General features: G+C 41.2%; 1 protein-coding gene and 1 long non-coding RNA gene across 3 annotated transcripts in view; one reads left to right on the plus strand and one right to left on the minus strand.

Annotated features, from left to right (window-relative positions):
- ZNF827 (zinc finger protein 827) overlaps positions 1-25519 on the minus strand; it is a 184825-nt gene that overhangs the window by 127649 nt on the left and 31657 nt on the right. Inside the window, exons 1-3 of one of the 2 annotated variants that reach the window (XM_040700278.2) lie at positions 5913-6069; positions 5113-5271; positions 1005-1082 (exon numbers count right to left, since the gene is read on the minus strand). The gene's annotated coding sequence lies outside the window, so the exon portion shown is untranslated. Of the gene's footprint in view, positions 1-1004; positions 1083-5112; positions 5272-5912; positions 6070-25519 lie in introns of those variants that run through there. The other variant, XM_040700277.2, reaches the window with a different exon arrangement.
- Positions 19483-25068, plus strand: LOC124417898. The gene is made up of 3 exons (XR_006939049.1): positions 19483-19582; positions 19689-19888; positions 23163-25068. It is a non-coding gene; the product is annotated as an uncharacterized LOC124417898 (long non-coding RNA).

Consider the following 25519-nt stretch of genomic DNA (forward strand, 5'->3'; position numbering starts at 1 on the left):
ACTCAGGCAACTGCAATTTCAGTTAAAGCATTCACCCCATTGAGGATTGGGATTTCTGTGGCTGAAAAAGGATGACATCTCTTTCACAAGATACATTCAGGTCACAGGTTTGTTATTCAAAATAAATCTGTCACCATTTCTTGCTGAAGTACCCCCATATCACTGCAGTGAAGCAAGCCTTCCTGCATTGCTTTACTAGCAGGCTGCTCCACTTGTGACCAGGTGGCATAGCCCCAGCCATGAATTCCCTGATTATCGGTGGGATCACTGCTTAAATAGCAACTGTTTGACAGGAAGATAACAGGGACAGTTTGACTATAGCAGCCTCCTCCCAGGCCCTGGCACTTTAAGAGCCAAGACTTGGTTTGGCTGTGGTAAGCCTTCCAGCTGAAAGGCCCTTGCCACTTGCTGCTCCTGAAATGGTGTGCTGCACATTTTGTGGCTGCCACATTTGCACAGCCACAGACAGCATTCTGTACTACAACCTGTTACACCACTTCCTGCTTTAGCAGTTCCAGAGCACCTACACAAGCTATTCTACTCAGTCTCACTCTCTGGATGACAGCAAGTGTTCTTCTTCCATTGGACACTCTCTTACAAAGAGAGCTTTCTGCCCTGCCCTAGTAGAGGCAAGAGAAGCATCAGGGCCAGCAGCTTCCCCGCTGGAAGGTGACAAATCAGCTCAGTACCCATGGAGGAGCATGAATATAAAGAGTAGGATGTTCTGCATTCATGATGCTGCATCACCATTTAAAATTTCTGTGGATTCTTCCAGACACCTAAATGTATCAGTGACAGCTGTTTTAACAACCCATTCTACAGATTAAAATGATACCTGTTGCTAATAATGAAGCTGAATATAACAAAAGAGACTGTAAGAGGGAAACAATCCAATATTCACATATTATAAATACTTTGCCCTTCCTTTTCCTCCCTCATTGTGTCAGCACATAAGTTGCTAATAGTTTTGCACTGGATTATTTGGCAAAAGAATTTTGACATACCTGGAGACCTCCTGTGCTGCAAACTCCTGAATAAAAGGAAGCCTCAGTGTCCTGCTAAGCAGCACTCTTCACAGATGGCTGTAAAGTGTTTAAAAGAAAAACAAAGAAATCAATACTGCATACCTCAGTTAAACTACCACAAGACAAAATGTGGTTCTGATTCTGTCTCAGGAATGTCTCCCTAGCTTGGGCCCAATTAGTGAAAAAGTGAAGGCAGAGGAGAGAAAACTCTGAGTTTATGTAATCAATATAGACTTCTAGCCTTCTTTACAATGAAAATTAATAAAACGGCTCTCTGGATGGCATTTTGGAAACATTTAATTAGCATACTACATAAAACAGTGTAAACCAGACTGACTTCACGTGTTTTTCAGTGATTAAAATAATGGGAAAAAAAGTAACAGTAAAGAAAATGAAGGTTAAGATTAAAGAGGCCTACAGTTAATGACAGGCTGAAGTTCAACTGTCATGTAACTGAGAATGTTTGAGAACGGACAACAATTAAAGTCAAGCAAAGGATGAAGCCCAGATTATTATAATGAGATATGATATGTTCTTCAGACTATCTGGAGGTTAATGTTACTTAGTTTCATATGGTTACGGATAAGTAAGTACTGCACTACTATATAGTAAAAATAATGTAGCTGGATACAGTCTGCTTCACAGTGACCCAAGGTTAATGGTAGTTGCTCTTAGTATATTTAAAAGGTTTAAAAGAGATATAACAACCTCAGCATTGCAAATCTAGCACAATGGCACTAGAAAATGGCACTGAAGAGGCTAGCATAATACTGGTATTCTTGGTTCCATGAAAGCAGCTTGTAGTGTAATGTATGTTGGCTGTTATCTCTAATTACACTGAACGTGTCCATGAATTCTTTCATTCCTGAACAGCACCACCTTTTGAGTAATAGATCATTGGTATGCATCACTCCGATAAGGTATGACACTAATGTATCATTAAAGCAACAGATGTATTGGTGTAATAGATCACTGGGACAAAGCACTCTGATGATGATGTATTTCTGAGAAGATGACACCATCCAGAAAAGACGAGGCCCAAGAGAAGACTTTTGCTCCGTTTAGTAGAATAAGAAGTATGCTTTCCTGGCACAAAAATACAATGTTCTCTGCAAAAGTGGCATCACTATCAATTGCGTTCCCATTTTTATTGGGAATTTGATGGTCACATGGCTTGAAAAAGAATTTACTGTGATTGAAGTATAGCACTTGAGACATTCTGAGAAAAAGCTACGACAGGTTGTGCTTTTATCTCCTCAGCCTTCCAAACTTCACCAGAAACCTTATTGTGTCGACAGCCTTAAGACACCTATCCTGTTCCGGAACTGTGGAAGCTACATCAAACTGTTCCCACAGCCTTGCAAAGGTCACACAAAGAATGGGGCTCAGCCAAATGAACAGCCAGAGGACAGGAAAATCTAGTAATATTGCCTTGTAGGCTCTGGCTGACTCTTTCCTAAAAGCAGAGATTAAGCCACTTTCCCCACACCAACCAATACATGGAGCTGTACTTAAACAGCCACATGCAGCTCAGAAGGTACAGTGCAGACAGTTCTAAGTTCTGTGTATCAAGCAACTTGACTCAAGACTTTCACAGTCAATGAATTACATCCCAGCTTGTGCAAAACCAGAGTGCTTTTGGAGAGTGAATCAAATAAAATACATACTCAAAAAAAAGCTCAGGAAGCTAAACCATGGTACTCCAGTCCAAAAAAAGATGTCGTTTCTGAAAGCCCTAGGCTACTTCACTTAACCAGGATGCGTATCTGAGCAGGCAGTTCAGGCATATATTTCCTAGCACATATTACTTCAAAGAAATTTCATATATTTAAATTACAAAAGTAGCAAGCCAATCCATGAATCAAAAGGTGAAAGTTGGGAACAATTAGTCCTCTAAAGCAGTCATCCCTTCTGTTTTACTCATTTTCAGTCCATTAAATTTCTCATACAAGTTGCAACTTAAATTATAAACTAATTATTCTGATTTTTTTTTTAAATAACAGTTCAAACATCAAGGTCCAGATTACAATACCTTCAGTCATTCAGAGTTGTGCTGTATCCCTTAGCCTTCATAAAGCAATGGAGTACTCAGATTCAGTGATGATCAGTCTGGTCTTAAATGAAATTGATTTGAGCTGTGATGAGGATTTTGGATGTGATGTTAAACAACTAGAATACCAAAGGGTAAAAGCAGAATAGCTGTGGAGAAGCAAAAAGGTAAAAGCACAGAGAATAAAATTGAAAGAAAGGAAACGAGATATGACTCCTTTGTACTGCTCCAGCATCCAGTTGGTTTTTATATTTCAGAAGTTACCTTCCCAGCTAGTTATTCAAGTATCCTTCATGAAGATGTGCATGAAAGGAGTCTAATTCTTTTCTAAACTTTCTTATGCTAGCGAGATTATCTAAACCATTGCATTTTTGATTTTGTGAACCTTGGCTGCATCTCCCCTCAGATTCTTCAGTCTTCTCTTCAAAAGAATTCTAGCCTTTTTTTAGTCTTCCTTCACAACATTGCTGCTCCATCCTCAAAAACATTTTGATTCACCTTATCTGTATGTCCTCTAATCCCACTGCCTCCTTAGTGACATGTGGAAACCAGAGCTGTGCACATATATATGAACATGTGGGTGCATCACAGCCTGCATAGTGACCGAACAGTCACCTGTCTTTTGTACTCACTATTTTTCTTAGTTTTTTTTTTTTTGTCGGTTGGTTTGGATTCTTTATGCTGCCACACTGACTACAATATCTCGAACCCCTCTTCCTCAAGTTCAGGAGCAGCACATCTCACCTCTGAGTTCAGAAACATGTAGGTAAGAGTTTCACTGTTTTTCACTAAATCATGTTTATCTACACTAAAACCTGCAACCTACTGCTCAGTGATGTCATCCCTTATTTTTATAATAGATGGTGCCCCACCGTAATATGCCAGGAATAATAGTAGGGCTCACAGGTCTGTAATTCAAGATCCTGTATAGAGTCCTTTCATTAGATGGAAGGTGGCAATTTTGTAGAGGGCCATCCCCTTGCCTTCCAGCACAGTTGGGTTCATTATGTACTTTTCTTCAAAAATTCACTCATTCAATACAGTTATAAGCCCTTGAAAAAAAAAACATGGAAGAACTGTTGGAACAAGCACCTAAAACCTCAGAAAAAACACCAACCTCACTGCATACTTGAACTTAGAAGACTCAAACCAGTGAGCAGATGATCACAGAGCAGGTCCAAATCTAAGGCAGCTCAAGAGGACATTCTTCATTAACAGCTACCCTCAGTTTGAGGGACAACAAGAGTCAAAACAGGGTCTTTGTCAGATCACTGACATGTAGGAATACAAATAGCAAAGGAGAGAAATCTGTTCAATTCAAACAGAACTAATACCACAGTCAAAGGAATATGAGGAAGGGTTTGGAACAGTTGTGAAAAGCAAATGAACAAACAGTATGAGGAAGACCAAATCAATCAGAGTAAGACAGTCCTCTTTTCAACATACAGCCTTCTACCTGTTGTTGTCTAACAGTAGCCTGATCCTGCAAGCCCCTCTCCAAAGGCCTTGTTTTGAAACCTCTAGGTATTTTTTGTTGCTGTCAGCTGAACTCTTTCCCACTGGAGCTGGAACTGCCTGAGCCTGCAGTAGGAGGAGAGGAGCAGGTGGCCTGCAGAGAGACCTGGTCAGGGGGGAGGCTCAGCTGTGGCAGCCCACAGCAGGTACCACAGCATGGAGCCTGGCCCTCAGAGGCAGCCTGAAAGTCTTCAGCCACAGGCTGGGAGGAGTGTGGTATAAACAGCCACTAGGTGAATTAATTCACTAATCAGGCTCCCCAGTTCAGAACCAGCCTAACACCTGATGTCTGATAGTTGCTGGGGGAAATTGGTCACCACAGGCATGGGGCTGGCCAGTGCCTTGTGGCCACTATGTAGCTACCTACAAGAAAAGCCTTAACTTTTCTATTAGTCAGTGTCTAGTTAGCAAAAAAAATACTCTTTCATTTTTTTGGATTTAGCATAAGTTTAGTTTAAGCCCACTTCCCTCCCCCCCCCAACAAGTTTTAAGACACATCAAATAGTAACAAAACTATTTTACCTTTGGCTTTTTTCCTCCATTATTTTATTTTTTTTTTCTTCTTTCTTCCTCTGTTGTCCTCCCTTCCCTTTGGTCTTCTTTGGTTAATATTTCGTTTCTACGTTAATTTCACCTCTTGGTAACATGCAACGTCACATACACATTCTTCAGTGAAAACCACTGAAAGGCAAGGAAAGGAAAGCACAGTGAATAGAGCTGGAAAAAATTAACATGCTTTCCTGCAAGTCTTCTTTACATTGATAACTTCCCTTTGGATTTCAAAAAAAACAAGATTAAAAAAATCCTTTATTTTACTTACACTCATAAACAGCTTTTGCATCCTTCCCCAGTAGAGAGAAGGGCTAAAAACCTGCAGCAAGCAAGATACAGAGCTGTATGTTTTTAAAAGCTCCTCATGCTTTCCTCAGAGAAAAACCTCAAAACAAAATAACAAAGTTTCAAAACAGAAATTAACTCAGTGATTTTTCAACTTTCCATTTGTACTGAAAAGAAAATTTAAAAGATTCCCTCATGCACACCTCAGCAGTTCCAAAAAGAGAAAGACCAAAAAAAAGAAGTCTGAGCAAGCAAAAAAGATACAGGTGGTCAACAACAACAACTAGCAATTAAAAAAAATAAAAGGATACAAAAGAACTCAACTATTTCTTAAGACATTCATTTTGAGTTTATAGGAGAGATGAAAATACAAAGTGATGAAAAATAGTCTGGCGCTCATAGAGAAAGGCAACAGCAAATAATCAGTTCAGAATCACCCAAAAAAGGGTGACAGCCCCAGACCACTTAAATAAAGATTTGCCTACCAGTCCCAAGGATCACAGCACCCCAGATACTTCAAAAGAAGGGATCTCCAGCTAGAGAACCTCTCCTTGTGGCAGCCAGTCCTTAAATGAGGCTTAGGGAGGGGTGGAAGGTGATTTCATGTGAGTTGCTTTCACCTGTGCTCCCAGGGCCAGCTGTGTCCCTTCACCAGGTGCGCAATCATTGGCTCAAACCATGACTTAGCAATTCCCATACAGCAGTAAAAGAAAACAACTACCTGTGGCCTTCTATTATCTCACAGAATACCCTCTATTGAGACGGAACTACTTGAGAAGGACTGGAGATTTATCTTATCTCGGTCTGATTCTTACATCCCAGGTCAAAGCTGAAGACTGCTGTGTATCATTGCTTTTAAAAGCAAAATCAGGTCTATAAAATATGTTGTAATTAGGAAGCTCAGCCCTACCTATCTTGGTAAAATTTCTATCCTTTCAGACACCAGCTGAAAGCTCAGATGAGGAATGCCACCTCAGAGAGTCTTCCATCGCTTTTTGTGGTTATTAATAAGCACAGGTTAATTGTTATCCTTTGTATTTCCCAAGAGACACTAAGGAAGTGTAGAGAAGTTCAGGCATCTGTAAACACAAAAGTGTTCAGAAACCTGTGGCAAAGGTGGTCATTTTGCTAGGCTTACCCTCTGAGGCCTGTAGTTCTCAGCACTGTCCTTTTGATAGCATTCCCTAGAGCATTCATAGAATTATTTCCAAGGATGATGGAGTCTCACAGACGCTAATTGACTTGTGCTGCTGCAGTGATCCATGACTGTATACATACAGACAGCATTGTCTGCAGACAAATGTACACACGCATCTGCAAGTGGAGACAGGGATTTGAATTCATGACCTCGTCTTCACCCAGAGTTAAAGGAGCATACTGCTATTCGTGGGCATCTTTACCCTGTTGAGGTAAATAGTAGCGGTGTATTTTCACTTTGGTGGCCAGATACATTCCCAGGCAATCTCACTACTGGAAAAAATGCCACGGTTCCTTTATGGCTTTCTGGGTATCTGTGCAGATACTGGTGCTGTTCTACTGAACAGCTGACCCTGATGTCAGACTTAACTCTCTCAGTGCCTCAGCTCATGGTGCCCTCCATGTACACACCACTATTTTTTTCCATGGCTTGTCCAACATGTCTAATAAGCGGAGATACAGTTTACAAGTATATCAAAGCTATTCAAATTTGAGCATGATGTGAACTACTCCAAGCACCAATAACAACACTTGACTAATAAAGAGAATGTGTTCACAAATGTCGTAATGTATCAAATCCTTTTTGATACATTAATTTCTAAGCTTTCTAGCTAGTCTAATACTCCAATCTAACGTGACCCTTTAGGATTTAAACATGAACTCAGAAGCAAGCAAGAGGCAACCTACTTATCTACTCACTCACTTCAACTCTTTTTCACCTCTGCGTGCAGCCTAGGACCACACTAGAAAACAAGATGTCCCCATTTTTTTGCATGGAGGTCGAGAGATGCCTGCTCTAAATGATCTGTGTGACCTGCGTTGTGGTGACAGAACACAAGGTAAAACAAAAGCCTAACGTCAGTTCAAGAGGGGTAGTGCCATTTCTTTCATACTTTCCTGGTAGCTAGAGATGTGACAGGAAAGAAACAGATTTAATATGTCTCTCTGATGTGGAATACTGCATAGCCAAACCAGAACACGGGTTATGACACTGTACCATGAGACAGAGACATCAAAAATGAAACATGAATCCACATCTTACTAATACTGCAGATACAGCTACAATAGCGCAAGACTTTAATGCTGAACAAGAGAAAGATAAAAGAAGATTATCAAGGTAACAATGATGAAATTAAGTTGCACTTACTAGCTCTTATTGTCTTTCATTTCTGAATATCCCAAAGCATTTTCTATACTGTAAGGGTCAGTAAGAACGGACATCAGCAAGTGTCAGTGTGAAGCTGCACGAACTGACGCTAAGCTGCTCAGGACAAGCAGCAAGAATGCCACAGCCAACTGACACTGAAATTTACGAAGACAGAATTTAATTACCTAAAAAGGCTTGAGAAGGGGCAGTACTGCTACTCTTACGAAGAACCTGATCTGCCCCAGACCATACCGCTGTCAGCACTCCCCACTCGACAGCTATTCGTTAACTTCTTTCAATCTGTTGTGCATCTATGCATATGAACGATAGATCATCACAATATAACTTTTTCAGCTTAAAGAAGCCCAGATTAGTCATAGAACCAAGGCGGTACCAGCTGATAAATATGTTTATCATTCATTAAGTATATTTCATCATTTAATTAATTACTAATTTCTAATGTCTATATATATACATATATTTTTTTTAAAGCAGAAAGGTCTACTTGTGCCTAACATTGATTACACTATTCAGTATTGGAGTGTTTTGCTGAGGGGTTTTCCGAATGGGAGAAGGACTCCTTGAGAGCAGCCCTGCAGAGAAGGACCTGGGGCTCCTGGTGGATGAAAAAATGAACATGAACCAGCAGTTTGCTCTTGCAGCTTGGAAAGCCAACAGTATCCTGGGCTCCATCAGAAGAGGGGTGGCCAGCTGCAAAATCAGAGGGGTGGGTGCTCTGTTCTGGTGAGATGATTTTCCCTCTTTACTCTGCCCTCATGAGGCCCCATCTGGAGTACTGCATCCAGGTCTGGGGCCCCCAGTACAGGAAGGATGTGGAGCTGTTGGAAAGGGTCCAGAGGAGGGCCACAAAGACGATCAAAGGGCTGGAGCACCTCCCCTATGAAGACAGGCTGAGGAAGCCGGGCTTGTTCAGCATGGAGAAGAGAAGGCTGTGAGGAGACCTCATTCCAGCCTTCCAGTATTTAAAAGGGGTTTATAAAAAGGAGGGGAATCAACTTTTTTACTTGAGTAGACAGTGATAGGACAAAGGGGAATGGTTTTAAGCTCAAGAAGGGTATGTTTAGATTGGATGTCATGGGAAGTTCTCCACAGGGAGAGTGAGGTGCTGGAACAGGCTACCCAGAGTTGTGGATGCTCCCTCCCTAGAGGTGTTCAAGACCCCCATCCAAACAGGTTGGATGGGGCCCTGGGCAACCTGGTCTAGTACCAAATCTGGAAGTTTGTGGCCCTGCCTGTGGCAGGGGGTTGGAACTTGATGATCCTCGGGGTCCCTTCCAACCCAAGCCACTCTGTGATTCTATAAATACCAGCAAGAGTATGTGATGAAAGAAGTCAGAAATGGGGAGAATTAATGGGGGAGAAGAAACTGCAAAAAGAGAAGAAAATAAATCAATTTTAATAATAGCTTGACAATTACAATTAAATAATCCAAAGCTCAAGCTGAGCATTTTTGTTACACACTGCATGAATGATGTTTGTACTTTGGAACCTTTAAAATATTTAAACAGAGAAGAAATGAAATGAACTGCAACCAGTTAAGGTCATCCATTTAGGATAAAATTGATAAAATATTAAAATGAAAGAAATAAATTTTCAAACAGAGATACTAAGGCTTCGTAGAGATTTATTATTCAAAGCAGAGGAACATGCATGACCTCTAGGCCATTACATAATGGAGAAAGTGGATACAAAAGTTCAAATGAGCAGAAACTGAAGGCTGCAAAGGCAAAAAGGGAAGATGGCTTGAATATTCTGTAAGCCAGGGCTTTGCTTCCTGGGTACCGTGGCTGGGCCCCAGGATTAAAGCATTGCATTCTCACAGCTAGCTATCGGACCCAACTATTACACAGGGCTTGAAACCTTTGGAGCAATCATGTATTTTTAATCACAAGACCGATTCTGTGTGTAGCTGAGTTTGTTTGCTCCCAGTGGCCAGTGTTTAAAGTAGGGGTGCCCCCAGACTGCTGAGTTTCAGTGCAAGGCCTTCTTCTGAATTGTGACTTTACTCTCGCGTACATTTTGTAGAACGGCCCGAGGTCAGGGCAGCGCAGGCTGGCCAAGGCACAATGCATCGTACTTCTCTCTTTCTGTGGTCAGCTTTGCTGGCTGACAGCCAGTCTTCTCCTCGTTCACCTGTGCCTTATCAGGGCTTGAAGATGCCCAGTTCAGACTTCGGGCATCTTCAATGGAAATGGTCTTAATTCTTGCAATCATTTTTCTTAAAAAAAGTTAAGACCGGAGTCAGTATTTATCATACAGGGTTCCCGATACAGTGCTGTTCTACAAAGTTCTCAGCTCTTCTGTATATGAAGTATTTGGGATAAATCTTCCCTGAATGAAGAAGCAGCTCCCTGAAACAAGGAGTATCTCTAAATCCTTTTGAAATCTATGGCAGAGTACAGATTTTGTTCCTTTGGAAAACTGATGTCCAACTTGAAGAAGGCCTTTGCCTCTAAGCCCAGAGTTCCGATGCAACTCCATCGCTATCTGATGGCAAAAGATACTCAAGATTCATATAGCCAGAAATGCTGAGCCTAAAATAAGTTTCTGAGAGGGGTAGACATCAAAAAGTTAGGTGACATGATAGCAAAGCTTTTTTCTGTGGATTAGCCTCCCTACAGGATGTGCAGAAGCATCTAAAATATTAAGAAAATAAGTGTCACTGACAGCCATTTGTGATCTTAAGTCCTCCTCTAATGTATTTGATCATCTTCCCATTCCTACTCAGCTGTAATTACTCCACATGGAAAATAAATCTTTGCATTTGCAGAGCAAGCATTTATTTCTAAACCTCTAAGCTCCTTCCAAAATTAAGCATAAACATTATTAGCTTGATTTTATAGATCGTCTAAGTGGAAAGATAGGGACAGTTTAAAAATGAGGTAGAATCAAGGATGTCGGCATAAACTATGGTGCTACTCCTCTGTCCGTGGCACTGAAGCAGGCTTCTCTAATGACTTCTGGCAAGATGCTTACTTACCTCAGTGGAAAATGGGGATAATGAAATGGGTCTGACCTTTTGGAAATGGTACGAACGCAGTCCTTATACAGCCTACAGAGGATGGAGATTTCACTGGAAGAGCTCAGACACAAGTCCTCAGCCTGGCCCTATATCTCACGAGCATTGTGGAAGAGAATAGATCTTAGAGGTCTCTCTCAATTTTCACAGGTATTTTTAAGACAATTCTTTAGGGGAAAAGGGATCAACTGAGTTCAAAATCTCAATTAAAAGAACTACCTTTTCTCCCCCTGATTAGCTTGCACAACTGAAAGAACAGCTAACTATGAAAATAACTGCCATTTCTTAAAAAATTGCTACTCTTGCCCTTTATAGATGTCTTGCATTTAACATTTTAGTAGTATAATTAATTTTCAGGAATACAAAGAAATAAGAAGTGCTTAGGAAAAAAAAAAGTACAATCATGTTCTTCAAGCTCTTAATCTTACACCCTCTACTCCCTGAATTTCTAGACCAATTGATAAGAAATCTGTTGTTCTAGTTCTAAACTAATGCTTATTCATTTGAGTAAAAATGAATTTTTGCTGACATAACTACACTGACCACGCCGATTAAAACAGAGGTTTATGTCACCAAGTACCTTTCCTCCAGAAGAAGGCAACAGCAAATGCCTAAAGCAGTGAATAAGGGGAAGTGTATGGTAACACAGTCTCAGTACAGCCCCATAGTTTCTAGTAATTCAGGAATTTTCTTGAGATAGCAATAGTAGCTACATACTTGAAAGTCTCCAGCAGGTTTCCCTTCATTAAGTTGTTTAATTGCATTTTTGTTACACAAAGAAGTGACGTTCTGAAAATCTGCCAATTTATCTTCCTCAAAAATCTGGTAAAAGGGTTTTATGTGGTAAGGCTGAAAAAGAAGTAAGCTACCCTTTTCAAGTAATGCAGGAAAAAACCCCAGCAAGCCTGGAATCAGATAATCTGAAAAACTTGCAGGAAATTTCTTGAAATTTTGCAGAAACAATCTGCTATGCCTTCAGTGCAGACAAAGAAATTTTGTAGCCAACATCATTTTTAAAAATGAGCTGTGTGTGTGTGTGTGTTGGGAAGGGGGATAATAGAGCTTTCTATTAATGGAAAGCAGTCTGGCTGCAGTCTGAACTGTGGTGTCTTCCCTCCCCATAATCATGGCATTAATTACTTCATAGGTCAAATTATGTTTCTGTTTGAAGAGTTTGGCCGTCTACGTGAACCAGGGCATGCATATTTAGATCTACTGTATCCTCTAGCGAGGGTTTTTATTCTTTCTTGATGCATGTGGGCTAATAATTTAGATTTTCAGTGAAGACCAGTCTCTTTTCTCTCTCCTGCACAACGGCAGTCTGGTTCCATAATACACAGAACAAGCATACATTAATTGAATCTGAGGGCAAGTATACTTCCTTCTTCAACCATATGGACAAGATTTTTCTTTAAAATAAAAAGGCCAAAAAGGGACTGGAACAATGCCCAAAGGGGAGAATAAAGACAGACACTTAATGGTGAGCTCACTAGATTTATAATAGCAGGGGACACTATCATCCTTTCCAGCCAGATACCCAGTTAGCAGTAATGCTTATATCACAGGAAAGGCCCAGGAGATTCTTCTTCGGAAAATAATGGATACAGCTATTAATATACTGGGGTTGCCGCAGCCATCCACTTCAGATATTGATCATAAATTACATTGTTCAGATACAAAATTACATAATCCAGGCAGGCGATCACAAAAGCTTTTTGTGTGTGTGTGTGTGTGTGTGTGTGTATCACTGTTATTCTGAAGAGTTGGACTGAAAAGTTTGAAGAAATTAGTGTCCTTCTCTCCAAACAGCCATGAGATTTGAATAAAAACAGTACTAATTATTTTAGCATAAGTAGAGCCTGGTTGAGAGAGAGGCTAAGGGCTCATCACAGGAAGGACGCTGGTCCTTACATTGACCCAACCCCACAATTTTCAGAAATAGCTTGTGCAATAATGATGCTTGTACTGGAAGACACAAGTAAATCGTGAAGAGGCAGAGAACATCAACAGATTGTAACATACATCAAGGTGAAAGTCCTTTCACAGTAGGCCCAGCAGTCTACCCACTAGAAGCAAACTATTTCAAGATGAACAGTCTTGGTCTCAAATATTTACAGCGTTAGCTTACTACTGTGCAAGTAGATGTAGGGATTTTGTTCTCCAGAGCTTAAGATGGGAAGCACGATGGGGGAACAGGAAATAAACCTGAAAATCCCAAAGCTGCTAAACCCTAAATGCATTACAAATATTGCAAACTTGTCCTAATAATTATAGCACTTCCGAGACTTGTGATATTGCAGTCATCTGGTTTGTCTGCTGGTGTTGAGACAAACAGTTTTAACGTTATTACATTTTTCTCAATCACAAAGGTTTGGAATTTTTTTGTATAATGACAGCAAATACCTTCATGTTACCACAGCTACAGGAGCTGAGAGTTGTAGAAGCCCTTAAAAATCATGGCCTTGTGATAAGGTTGTGAGTGAACTCCAACAACATTTCTGAACCCTCTATAAGCTCCTGTCTTCTGATTTCCTTCTGAGCACATAGCATAAGAATTCCCACTGATGCCAACTGAAGTTAAGAGTCCTTTACCAGAGGTACCTGGTGCTTTGCAGGATCAGACCATAAGGAAAGCTTACATATTAACAGAATAAGAGCACTGTACCCTTTTAACCGTGTAAGAATCCTTAACACCACCTGTTAAAAAAAGAAGTCAAAGAGGTTAAACATAATACAGCAACTTTGAAAAATTCCCTTACTCTCTGGCACACAGATTCAAGTCTCAGGGTCACCGAACCCTTTCACCTTTCTCAGATAGATAAGATGACTACTGCAATATTTAATACAAGATAAGCCACACAAGCATTTGACTGGATTTGACCTCTTGGACCGCTTACAAATCCAAGAGCTCGTGTAACCTGAACTGCTGCAGAGAAATGGATATTTTTGCATTATCCCATAACTCCAAGAACTGGGAACTTCAGAATCATTAAATACCACAAAATGTACTAAAACTGCTCGTCAATGATTCTACTGAAAACATTTCTTTAGCTGTAGCTTCTAGTGCCAATGGCTAAAGGTTCTATTCACCCAGCTGCGAATGCCAGGCCGAGCTCCAAGCATCCATACGTGTGCAGAACTCCACCTCCACACTACATATCAGAGAGTACATAAGAATGCCCAGTAGTTCTGCTAGGTCACACCAAGGCACATCTAGCCCAGATTCCTGTCTGCCACAGTAGCCAAGGGCTACTTTGATGTACCCCTTTCCTTTGATGTCACCTCAGTCACTCGGGTGCCTCCTCTGGAAAGAGCCAGCAGACAACACACAGGTCACTGGCACTCGGTTGGCACCCAGGACGACCAACCAACCCTCCTGGGCACGTCCCCAGCAGCTGTGGTGGCTGGGCAGCCACACCTCACACAGCCCTTGCACACAGCAGCACGTGCTCCACACAGCCAATGTGCTGGAGACGGGGGCCAATCTTGGCACAGAAGGAGCTGCTGCAGCCAATGGGAGGCCAGGGCAGCAGTGCCAGGCAGAGCAGCAAGGTGGAGCAGTGGCAAGATGGCGGCTGTGATCTCCAAGTTGAAGCGGGCGGTCACAAAGCACGAGCGTGTAGGCTACTGCTAAAGGCAATGAGGAATGTAGTCAAGTATCAAGCATTTGTACTGATAGGGGTATGCAATCAGAAAATGTCTGTAAATCACTGCTGTAAGGATCAGTATCTAAACAACCAAAGCGGAACTCCCATAAATTTGATTATTTTTCTATGAAAAATACAACTGGCAAACACCTCTCTGGACTTTGTGCGAAGACCACTGAAATAAGTAGTAGCCTCCCCCAGAATGTCCAGTGTGCTTGGATCGGGCCCATAAGGATGAAGGCAGCCGAGCTAGAAGCGGGCATGAGGCATTCCTGGGCCCCGTTCACGCAGCCTTGCTGACACTGTGCAAAGAAGCATCATACAGCTGAAGGCCGTTTCGTGGTGATCACCCACTTAAATATACAAATCAAGTATTAACGCTGAGCAAGATAAACACTCCCCAGATCACAGTAAAAGATAGAGTTAGTAAAACCTAAATTTAACTGTCAGCGAGGCACATTTTCCGGTGTCACACAGCACAGTTGTGAGAGCAAAACACTTGACATTGCTCTTGTAAAATAACCAAATGCACAGCACACAGATATTAACAAATAACTGCATTCTCTCATCCTAACAATGGACACCACCTTATTCCCCGCTGAGACGTCCACTCGGGAGCACAGCATTGCTGCTAACAAGAGGCACTTTGTGGTGTGAGACAACAACCTTTTTCTGTCGTGGATTTCTTCTATTATTGATGGGTGTGCTTGGGTGGCATTGATCAGCACTAGTTTCTCACTGACCACAGGGGCTCTGTTAGCGGGAGCCGTGCTTATAGCGATGCCAGTCACGCCATCCCTCAAGAGGTTCAAAGGCACGGTCTTTCCTTGGATCTGAATGATTAAGAAGGGCACCTGAAATATTGCTATCGCTGCCTCTGCACTCCAGAGGTGTTTCAGTGTAACGCAACACTTTTATGCACCAGAAACTATTGCTATAAAAAACGTAAGTGCATTTATTCAAACACCTAAAATCAATCATCAGCTAATAGAAATAGATCATGTCTGAAAAGCCATTGCTTAGCCTGCTCAGTTCCAATAGTAACTTTACTGTCAGTCTGTCTCTAACTGTACCACGAATAGGAGGGTCAAAGACGAAAGCTTAGAGCATCAACATATATTTTCTTGCTGTTGGACCCCCCTCCACTCACTGAAACTTCTTTCAAGATCTCTCATCTGGCTTTCTGTGCTCCTCGTGGAGCTATGGCAGCACTTCCCAAACAAAATTTGGTATTGTACCAGATGCAAAAAGATGCCTGATGCTTCCAGAATGCCTTTAATTGAATAAAACATATGGTTATTAATGATATTTAATTATAGAGGATATCACTGAAATTACATTAACTCTAGAAGAATGTACAAATATAAAACCAGGGCTGCATTTTAGCACTGACACACCACTATGCCACTTCTGTTAATATGATCAATAGGACACTGATGGATGGGTCAGCACTGGACTGTCCTCCAGGTACTGGCACACTTGTGTTATAGCGGCTGCCGCTGTCATTTCTATCTATGCACAAGGGAGGGACTTGGATGATTTCAGAGGGTACAGAGAGGCTTATTCATTAGCCTGGCCTCACAAAAGCTTACTCTCCTGCAAAATATAACTGGCTACACCTATTGTAATGTAATCAGAAGACTGTATCAATCAGTGTCACAACATGTAACCCCCTCTAAGTGCCCAAGAATGATCTTAGTCCTTAGGAAAAATCCTTCCTTTCTTTCTTTAGTGCAAGGTCAACAACTGGTTAGCCTTCCAGTACCGCAGGCAGCACAAGCAACAGCCAGCACTGTTCGGTGGCTGGAAGGGCCCTCTGGCATCACCAAACTCTTGGCTGCTGCTCAACAGACTTGCTTGTGTCTGTGCGCCTGGCAGAACAGGCAATGCTCATATACCTGCACCTCTCTGCTGTCCTGCCTCAAAGGCTGCTGCTATCCTTAGCACAAAGAGTCCCTCTCAATGCCTCCAGGCACTTCACAATGACAATATATTTTCTTAGGGTAAGTACTACGATGCCCTTTTTAGAAAAGGGGATAGCTGACTCACAAAATGTATAGGTGGCTTATCCAAGATTACAAAGCAACATCAAAGTGGTAATTCTTATGTAACTCCTGGGGAGAGCAGCATATTTCACTGAATCATACTGCTTCCCAACCATAAATAATGATACTTGGATTCGGCACATTCAGATCTGAGCTGTTTTGTCCCTGACTGATGGCTAATGAAATCAACTGTTTCTGTCCTCAAAAACCTGGAGAGAAATAGGGTGTATTTCAAGCTTATTTTATGAGTGAGCCCGTTGTGGAACAGAAAACAAGGTGGTGGTTCCCAGGAAACTGTTCATTATACACTTAAATAGGTAATTTTACTGAAGGCATGCTTGTAATATTTAAAAAAATAGAAATTCAGAGGGAGCACAGACTGGCCAAAGCACACCACACAGAAAAGCAGTAGGTCAGACTCACGTATCCCCATTCACAAGTGACAGCCCCCCTAAAGCCTAGGGCTTGCACACCAGGAGGCACACTGTTGCAGAGGCTTTTGGAGGTATTCTGTCAGACACAGGGCCCCAAAGCACAGCGCACTCTGTACCAAGGCCCAGCTGTTGATTCTTCACCTCCAGCACTCCATGCTGCCATTCACACAGGTGAACAAGGGGAAGGGAACAAAGTCTGCCGCACACCTTCAGAAGGCTTTTATCTTAACATTTTTTTATTGTTATTGTGTTATAGTCTGGAACACGTCAACAGGAGATAAAGAGGAAAGATGGCTGAGGAATTAAATTATCTAGAGTGCTGAGCAAGCCTATTTCAGTCCACTGTGGTTTAAATTTGCCACCTGACATGATAAGGTAAAAAAGGTTATGTTACTCTTCAGCTCAAAATGCACCTGTCTAGGAAGCCCTAACATCCCTCATTAAAAAGGATAGTGCATGACCTAGCACTGAGGTTAATACTGATATGTTCCCCTGGAGCCATGACTGTGGTCCCTCATTACCATTATCCTCTGGATGTTGTTCTAAATGCTGGCACCCTAATTGATAAACAGAATCTGCCAGTTTTCGTACCTCGGAGGCAAGTGGCTAGAATTTAAGATGGCTATCCTTTGAATCGGGCAAGGAGAGTTTCGTTGCATTTTGTTTTTGGGCTAAGTGTCTACAGAACTTCAATTAATCTTCACGTGATGCCAGTACTTCACAGATAAAGCTACAGGGCTCAAAGGAAATAGGTTATCTTTTCCCACTGTAAGCTGCTATTTCCAAGAAGTACTCTGAAGTAACCGTGCAATTTGAATTTGAAAGGGCCATTAACCAGGAAAAATTAACAAAATACATAGAAATGACTCAGCTCACGTGACCAGCTTTCCAGCTACGACCTTCAATCCTCCATAAGGAGAAGGTGTTTTAAAAAGTCTAACATTCTCACCAGTGTAGTTATTTGAACAGAATGGTGAGTGGTGCTGCATGCGTGGAAGGAATCCAAGAGCAGATACGCAGTTAGAACCCGGCCTTATTTAAAGAAGAAAAATTAGTATTCAAGCATGGGGTGCTTCTGTTATTTTGTGATTCTTATAGTGTGAGACTGGTGTAAATATGCAATAGCACTAAACACATATTCTAATATAAAAAAAACTATGAATGAAATCTATTGTTCTCAAAAAAAAAATCCATCAGAATACTCAACAATCACATGTGTGTGTGTGTGTGTGTGTGTATTTTTAGGGACAGAGCGTAAGCATCAAGTGTGATCTTAAAGAACTTGTAAGTCGTATTAGAAGACTTACATGAAACTCAAACACTGAAAGTTCAACTCAATTCTGAGCATTCTGTTAGAGATGCATGGAGTCCTAACTGGTTAGTTCATTTCAGACTCCTGAGCTAGGCACATGCATGCTCACTGATAACTTTCAATACAGTGTATGCTCACTGACACTGAATATTTGCCTGAATCATGGCCAGAGTGAACAGATGAGCTGAACGTCATGCCCCAAATAGCGATGAACCAATACTTTAATTCATAGAGAAATAAAGTCCAGCCAAACAGCAAATGGTTATTAAACGCACAGAGATTTGATACTCATCTAAGGATTCAGAATTCGTTCTCTTAAAGCCATCACATGCCTGCTTAACAGGTGAGGAACGAAGCTTACAAGTTTTCTGAAAAAGGAAACCAACATCAGCAAAGTTACAGAAGAATCAGGCATAGGTTTAAGCTCAAAGCTTCTGAAAGCAGGTATATGTGAGTTCCTGGTCCAACACGCGTTCATTTGAACGCTGCATTACCATAGCACCTAATGATCCCAGTCATGGGCCATCATACTCTTGCACTTTGCACTGTGTATGCATACACAGAAGAAAAGCACATTCCCCAGGCAGTTTACAGTTCAGTTATAAACAGAAGATTGAACAGGGGGATGCAGCATAGAAAGCACAAGCAGTGAAATTGGTTGATGTAATGCACTAGCTTGGAAAATGCTGATGTGACGGAGTTGCTTCTTTCATATTTTTACCTTCCGAGTGCCATTAAAAATAGCTAGAGTCCCTTAATTTCTGCCTGACAGAACTTCCCAAGTGACTATACGCCATGGGGATGCTGCATGATCACAAATGGGAAAACTCCCAAAGATCAGAGGGATGTGAGTCATGAAGCGGTGAAGCATGGCCTACAAATATTTACAAGTCCTTTAGTTAGAAAAAAAAGGGGCTTTTGCAAATGGCCCTTCTTCAGCAACAGGATTCTTTGTGGGGACAAACAGCATGACTTAAAAACTGGCAAGCTTTGTCTCTCTCCTAAATTTCTTCCTTACTTTTTGTTTAAACTATCCTGAGCTCTACATATGGAGAAAGAACAAGCTTAATCGGGGCAAATATAATAAGCCTTTTATCAATTCAATTATCCATTTAAGTACTCACTCATTGAACTTAGCCATAAAATGTTAGAGTTGCAGAGCTGCTCCTGTCTATCAGCATGTGTCCCTGCATTCTTTGTACCCTTAGGGATGGTTTATCTTTTGAGCAGTGTGACAGAATGCCTTCTGAGACTGGCCTTGGCAGAACTCTGTAGCCAATATACTGACAAAGAGAAGATAGCATGGAAAGTGAAGCCGTTCACAACTTACATGGTCTGTCAAGCAGCTTTCATCACCAGACACGGGATCCTTTACAGCTGTTATGGGATCTTTCAAATCACTAGCTTACATTAATTGCATCTGATTTTTTTCCACACAGGAATCTATGGATCTACAGCAGAATCACTTCCTATATCATCTGCCAATATTTTCACTTTTGGGAAAATATAATTATCATACCTCCAAGCACACACAGGGCTGATCTTTGGAACATTTCTTCACTGTCAGAAGAACAGGCTGAAAACAGGGAGAAGAACTAACTGCTACTGCCAGCATTCCTGATGCTTTGTCTACTGAAATGTGAGTTGATTATTTCTATACGTGAGCTTGGTTTTGCAGTTTATTTTCTCTGCCTTTTGAAGAAGGATGAAGAAACACAGCTGTTTCAAAGTGAATTATAAAAGAAAACAGACAAGTCACCTTGGAGAATATATATTTGTAAGAATTAAATTCAAAGTGATACAGGATTAGCTGTGGAATATTACAGGGATCTCCAAGATCCCAGACAACCATCATTTCAGACTGTGTAGAGAGCAGATACATAGCTATATTGACATCAGTGCTTTCTTTTGGGGATAATGCTACACAGACTGACCAACGCTGGTTTCCCCTTTGTTTTGCCTTACCTGAATATTACTGTTTCAGTGCCCCAGCACCTCAGCTAGGAGAACGAGAGGGTTCAGGTTCCTGCTGAGAAGCATTTTCTTTTAAAATTACAATTTCTGCAAGAAATCAAGAGCTGCTTTTTATGTTGCCAGTATTTTTTTCATCCTTTAGTATGCTTTTCAAGAACAAACTGTCAAAATACCAAATTACGTGATAAAAGTTGGTTTTCTCCAATCTCAGTTTAACGGAACTGACTCTCTTGAGGGTACGTATGCCCATATACCTTAACTTCCTGTCTTTAACTGCAGTCACCAGACAAATGCTAACACAAGATACTCACTGCACCTTGAGATTTCTTGCCATTTTATGGTCTTTTCAGCATATATTCTTGCATACATGGTTTAAGAACAGCACAGCTTCAGAATTCCTAGATAAAATCTTTCACTTAGGGGCTGGAAGCATATTTAAGAAGGGACTTAAGAAAATAACATTTTAAATCAGCCTTTAAAATCACTGGCAAATATTCCCTAGACAAAGTGTTATGTTTGTTGGTCTAACGTAGAATGAAAGACGTAAGTTTTGAAACTGGAGTGCTGTGCTCTCCTAGTGAAACAATCATGTGCCCAGCTAATGGCAGGCTATATGGCTGTCAATATCACTTTTAAGTTATTAGGTCCAATCAATGTTGAATAAAAGGAAAAAGGGTGGTCAACAGGCTACCTAGCTTTCAGTTTAACACTCCCTTGAGGATTTTCGTTATCCTTTCCTTTTCTGCTCTCAAGGTTAGCTCTAGCCAGACTATTTCTAGCTTCAACTTCCTGGAGATAATGCACATTCACAATAGCCTCGCTCCTCCGTCAGTGTGCCCTTCCACCTGAGGAAGCAGAGTCCCTTCTCTTTTCTATTATTTGTGACCTTTTCCTGGGTTAAGAGGTCGCTCCTGAAGCAGACAGGTTTCACTTCTTATGATGATTGCAGTGCAAAAAGCAGGCTTCTACCTTGTTAGAAGTGACATCACTGTACATTAAAGACATCATATCTCCTTTCATATTAAAATGCCTGTCAGTTCTGCTGCTCACAGGCTGTAAATCTGCCACAGTGTCTTGTGCTTGGGAGCTTTCATTATGAAAATATGAAGATAAGCACTCTGCTTTACTGTCAGAAGGAAAAAATAGTCTGGTAGTAATAAGGTTGCTTTAAAAATAAATATACAATTTCTTAAACATGGTTTATTTAACAAAGAGCAATTTTAAAAAGGAATCCTTTTTATTTCAATTCCTTAAAATTTCAAGCATAAAAACTGGTATGAGTAAATTCCTGTAGAATTTATTAATGCATGGGCTGTGCACTTGCTCATGCAGTAAATCATTAGATTTTCCCTTTGACTTTGGCCCTCCAGCCTTGAGAGAAATGACATATCGGAATCTAACCTGTTTTTCATCTTCATATCATACAAGCACCAAAAGACTTGTATGTTCTGCAAGAAAGTAACAACATTCCGCTGTTACATATGCAACTTTAGAAATACATAGCAGAGAAATACCTCGCGAACAGCAAAGGAAAACATAAATAATTCCTGATCATTTTCTCTCCTGGTATCATTAGGATATTATTAATATCTTGCTATTAGGTAACATTTTCATCCATTGATCTGAAAGCACTCCAGATATATCATTCTTGTTTGACAGAGGGGAAACGGAGTCACAAAGAGGTGAGATGACTTGTCTTAAAATTTGAGAGAAGCTCAGCAACAGCAGTGAGAACAGATCCGGCAACTCTAGACCAGTCTGCCCATTACTCAACTTGCTTATTTCAAACTGGCAGTTTGCATTGTTCACTGGTGTATCCCTGAACTGTTCACACAGACCGTGACTCTTCATTTACTATTCACTAATGGGAGAAAATGATCAGATATTTTCTTATCATATAAAAAATGACTCCATTTTCTTAGAGAAAACTAATCCACTGCTATTCCCCATTTGCTTGTTCCTGAAATATTTAGAATTACCTCCAACTGAGGAAACGTTGGAGCACAGCATATGCATTTTCAAATCTCATCTTCCAGATCACATACTCCGTTGCTGATTCTCTGTCTGGGGAGCTGAAATGAATGGCTCAAGAGTTATTTATAGAGAATGAAACCTTTCATGTCCGAGGCATCGATTTTAATGTCTGAACCCTACATATATGTAGACGGAAATAAATATATTTAGACTGTGCTGTGTGCATTACATGAAATCAATTGGTAGTGTCAGTTCCAAGCAGATGAGAGTCCAGGTGAAAAACATGAAAAAAGTATAAATTATTATTTGCTGGAGGAAAGAGAACACGTGAGATAGGAAGAATTTAGTAGCTGAAGAGATGACATGCTTGGGTCATGGTCTCAAGAGACAAGACCAGAGTATTCCACATACATGTTGGGGGAAACCAGAGCATGTGTCAAGTTGGTGGAGCTGGAAGCGAAATGAAACAAGAAAGCAAAGAACAGTAAAAACACAGCTTGCTTCCTCACCTTCCGGTTTTTCCTGAATGCAGAGGGATTTTCTTCCTCTTTGTAGAAGTTCTCAGTTCATTTAGAGCAAAGCAAAATAGGGAGAGACATAGTTCTTTAATGACCCAAGTCATAAGGATTTATAACCCATTTTAGGGCAGTATTGCCAACACCTTCCTAGCCACGGAAGCCTGCAAGGACTAACTAATCAGGCTTTTGTATCCTCTCTTCTCTCTACAGAAGGACTTTTCAAACATTTTCAGTTCCACAGTTCCAAGCCATGCCTATGCTGAGTGGTTTCTCAGCATTCACTGCATTCCCAACACCTATGCAGGTCCACTGGCAGCAGTCAGGGTGCTAATTTTAATACCAGGTGGTGTGGATGGCTACAGGCACCTCACTCTACTGCCACCTGCATTACGATTGGGGAAGTGGGAAAACATGAGTGTTATTTTCATCCTAACAATGTTCCTACAGTTCCTAGGACTGGTGGAGCTGCACTGGTATCACAGAAGGCAGTCTTTGTTGAGAGAGGAAAAAATGCACCACAGAAGAGCGTGTTGATTTCCTTGTATCATCGACCCCTCCTCAAAGGTAACATTCGTACCTGTTATCGCACATTTGGAAGACTTAACACGTAACCTTCAATATTGCTTTTGTATAATTTTCCCAGTAATACCTTTTCATCAAAATAGTCACGAGTAAAATACACAGGAAAATTTTCTTGCATCTGTGTGAACACCGTGGAGTCAGATCTGAACACAGTGTCTGGGGCTTTTACTACCTCAGCAGGCCCTGAGGACCAGGTCACAGACAGTCGCACCACGTTGGCAGATCTGTATTTATAGACAGCATCCTTATTTTCAGTACCGTATGCAGAACAGGATAATACACGTTGAGGAGACAAGAGCTGCATAATGTACTCAGTTAAAAAAAATAACTTTTGACTTAATAGGAAACTTTATGAGTTTGTTGTGCTCCGAACAAAATTGTTTACCTTGCATATGTACTGAGTTTCCAGTCTTCCCTTTTGCTTTTACTTCTTTCTGTTCTTGTTGTTACATTACAAAACTTTACATTAATTTTGCTGCAGAAATAGTGACTTTGTAGTCAGTGGTCAGGAATGAAGGGCACTGGCAAATATCAGCTCACAAATGCCCCAGGAACAGCCTAACATTGGCATTAAATCACATTTTATTTCTAAAGAAATTGCGCTCTCCAGCTCTGCAGCTAATAAAGATACAGAAAGAACAGAGTGATTATACCACAGTCTCCATTATTTTAAATACTTAATTGTTTGGTTTCCTGAATTAACAGCAGACTAAACATTTATTTCTAAAATCTTTGAAAATAGAAATATTTGAGATTTTTTTTGTAGATCTCTTTCCTATTTTTCCTCCGCTCCAAAAATTATTTATACTAATAAAAATAGCTTCTCTCATCTAATCAAGCTTCTGTTAATTAAATGAATGTGGCCACCGAGGAGGTAAGTGATTCACCCAAGATCACCTTGGAAGCCTCGGGCAGAGGCACATGAGAACCCAGGCAGTCTGAACAACAGACCCGATCATTTCTGCCTCTCTGCAGTGTTCTCACAAGAGGGACGCGTATCAGCAGTGAACGCCAACTCTGTAGCTCCACTTGTGGCTTTCAGTCTGGATAATATTCAGTGAGACATTCCTCACACGGACAAACCGAATAATCTTTGTACGCTCATTTCTAACATTTGACTAATATTTGTATTTGCATTTCAGTAATATCTAATGAGTTCCGCATACTGTACAAGCAACTAAAACAAAAGCTTTACAGCTCCACAGCTCGAAACCTCAATCCTTTTTTTTTTTTTTCCTCCAGGGCAAATGCTTCAAATTTCTCAGTTATCCATGCTTTTTTTTTTTTTTTTTTTTTTTTTAATATGTAACGTTGTAGTCTGTGTCAATAAAACCCAATTTACTGCTGTTACAACTGTTACATAAATTGTGCTAGCTGCCATGAAGTAGCACTGCTGGGCTCAGGATTATGTTTTACATTTTCGGTGTTGACAGAAGAACAAACAAACAAAATTTGTTTGACCCCTCTCAACTTATTTTAGGCTTGATCCACAATCCTCTGCTTGCTAAAATCCACAGAGAGTCTCTAAGGATCTCTCGGAGGAGAGGTCAACACGTATTTTCCCTCTATATGAAATACCTGAGAAGGTTCAGATAAGTGGAAAAATTGCATTGAGAGGCTGGAAGAAGTCAGGGAATGGCAGATCCAGTCAGCTCCCCAAAGAGACTTAGTCTTCCCAAAAGTCGGATGATGCTTCTGTCCTAGAGCATCAGCTGGATCCTCAGGTGGAAAGGGTCAGGGGCCCATAAAAACCTAATGAGGTTCAATAAGACCAGGTGCAGGGTGCTGCACTTGGGTTGGAGCAATCCCAGGTATTAATACAGACTGGGGGAAGATCTCCTTGAGAGCAGCCCTGTGGAGAGGGACTTGGGGGTCCTGGTGGATGAGAAGCTGGACATGAGCCAGCAGTGTGTGCTTGCAGCCTGGAAGGGCAACTGTGTTCTGGGCTGCATTAAAAAAGGGGTGGCCAGCAGGGGGAGGGGGGTGATTGTCCCCCTCTGCTCAGTTCTTGTGAGGCCCCATCTGGAGTACTGTGTCCAGGCCTGGGGCCCCCAGCACAAGAAAGCTGCAGAGCTCTTGGAACGAGTCCGGAGGAGGGCCACTGAGATGATCAGAGGGCTGGAGCAGCTCTCTCATGAGGAAAGGTTGAGGGAACTGGGCTTGTTTAGCTTGGAGAAGAGAAGGCTCTGGGGAGACCTCATTGTGGCCTTCCAATAGTTGAA

Source organism: Gallus gallus, chromosome 4 (genome assembly GCF_016699485.2).
Source record: "Gallus gallus isolate bGalGal1 chromosome 4, bGalGal1.mat.broiler.GRCg7b, whole genome shotgun sequence".
Taxonomy (NCBI): Eukaryota; Metazoa; Chordata; class Aves; order Galliformes; family Phasianidae; genus Gallus; species Gallus gallus.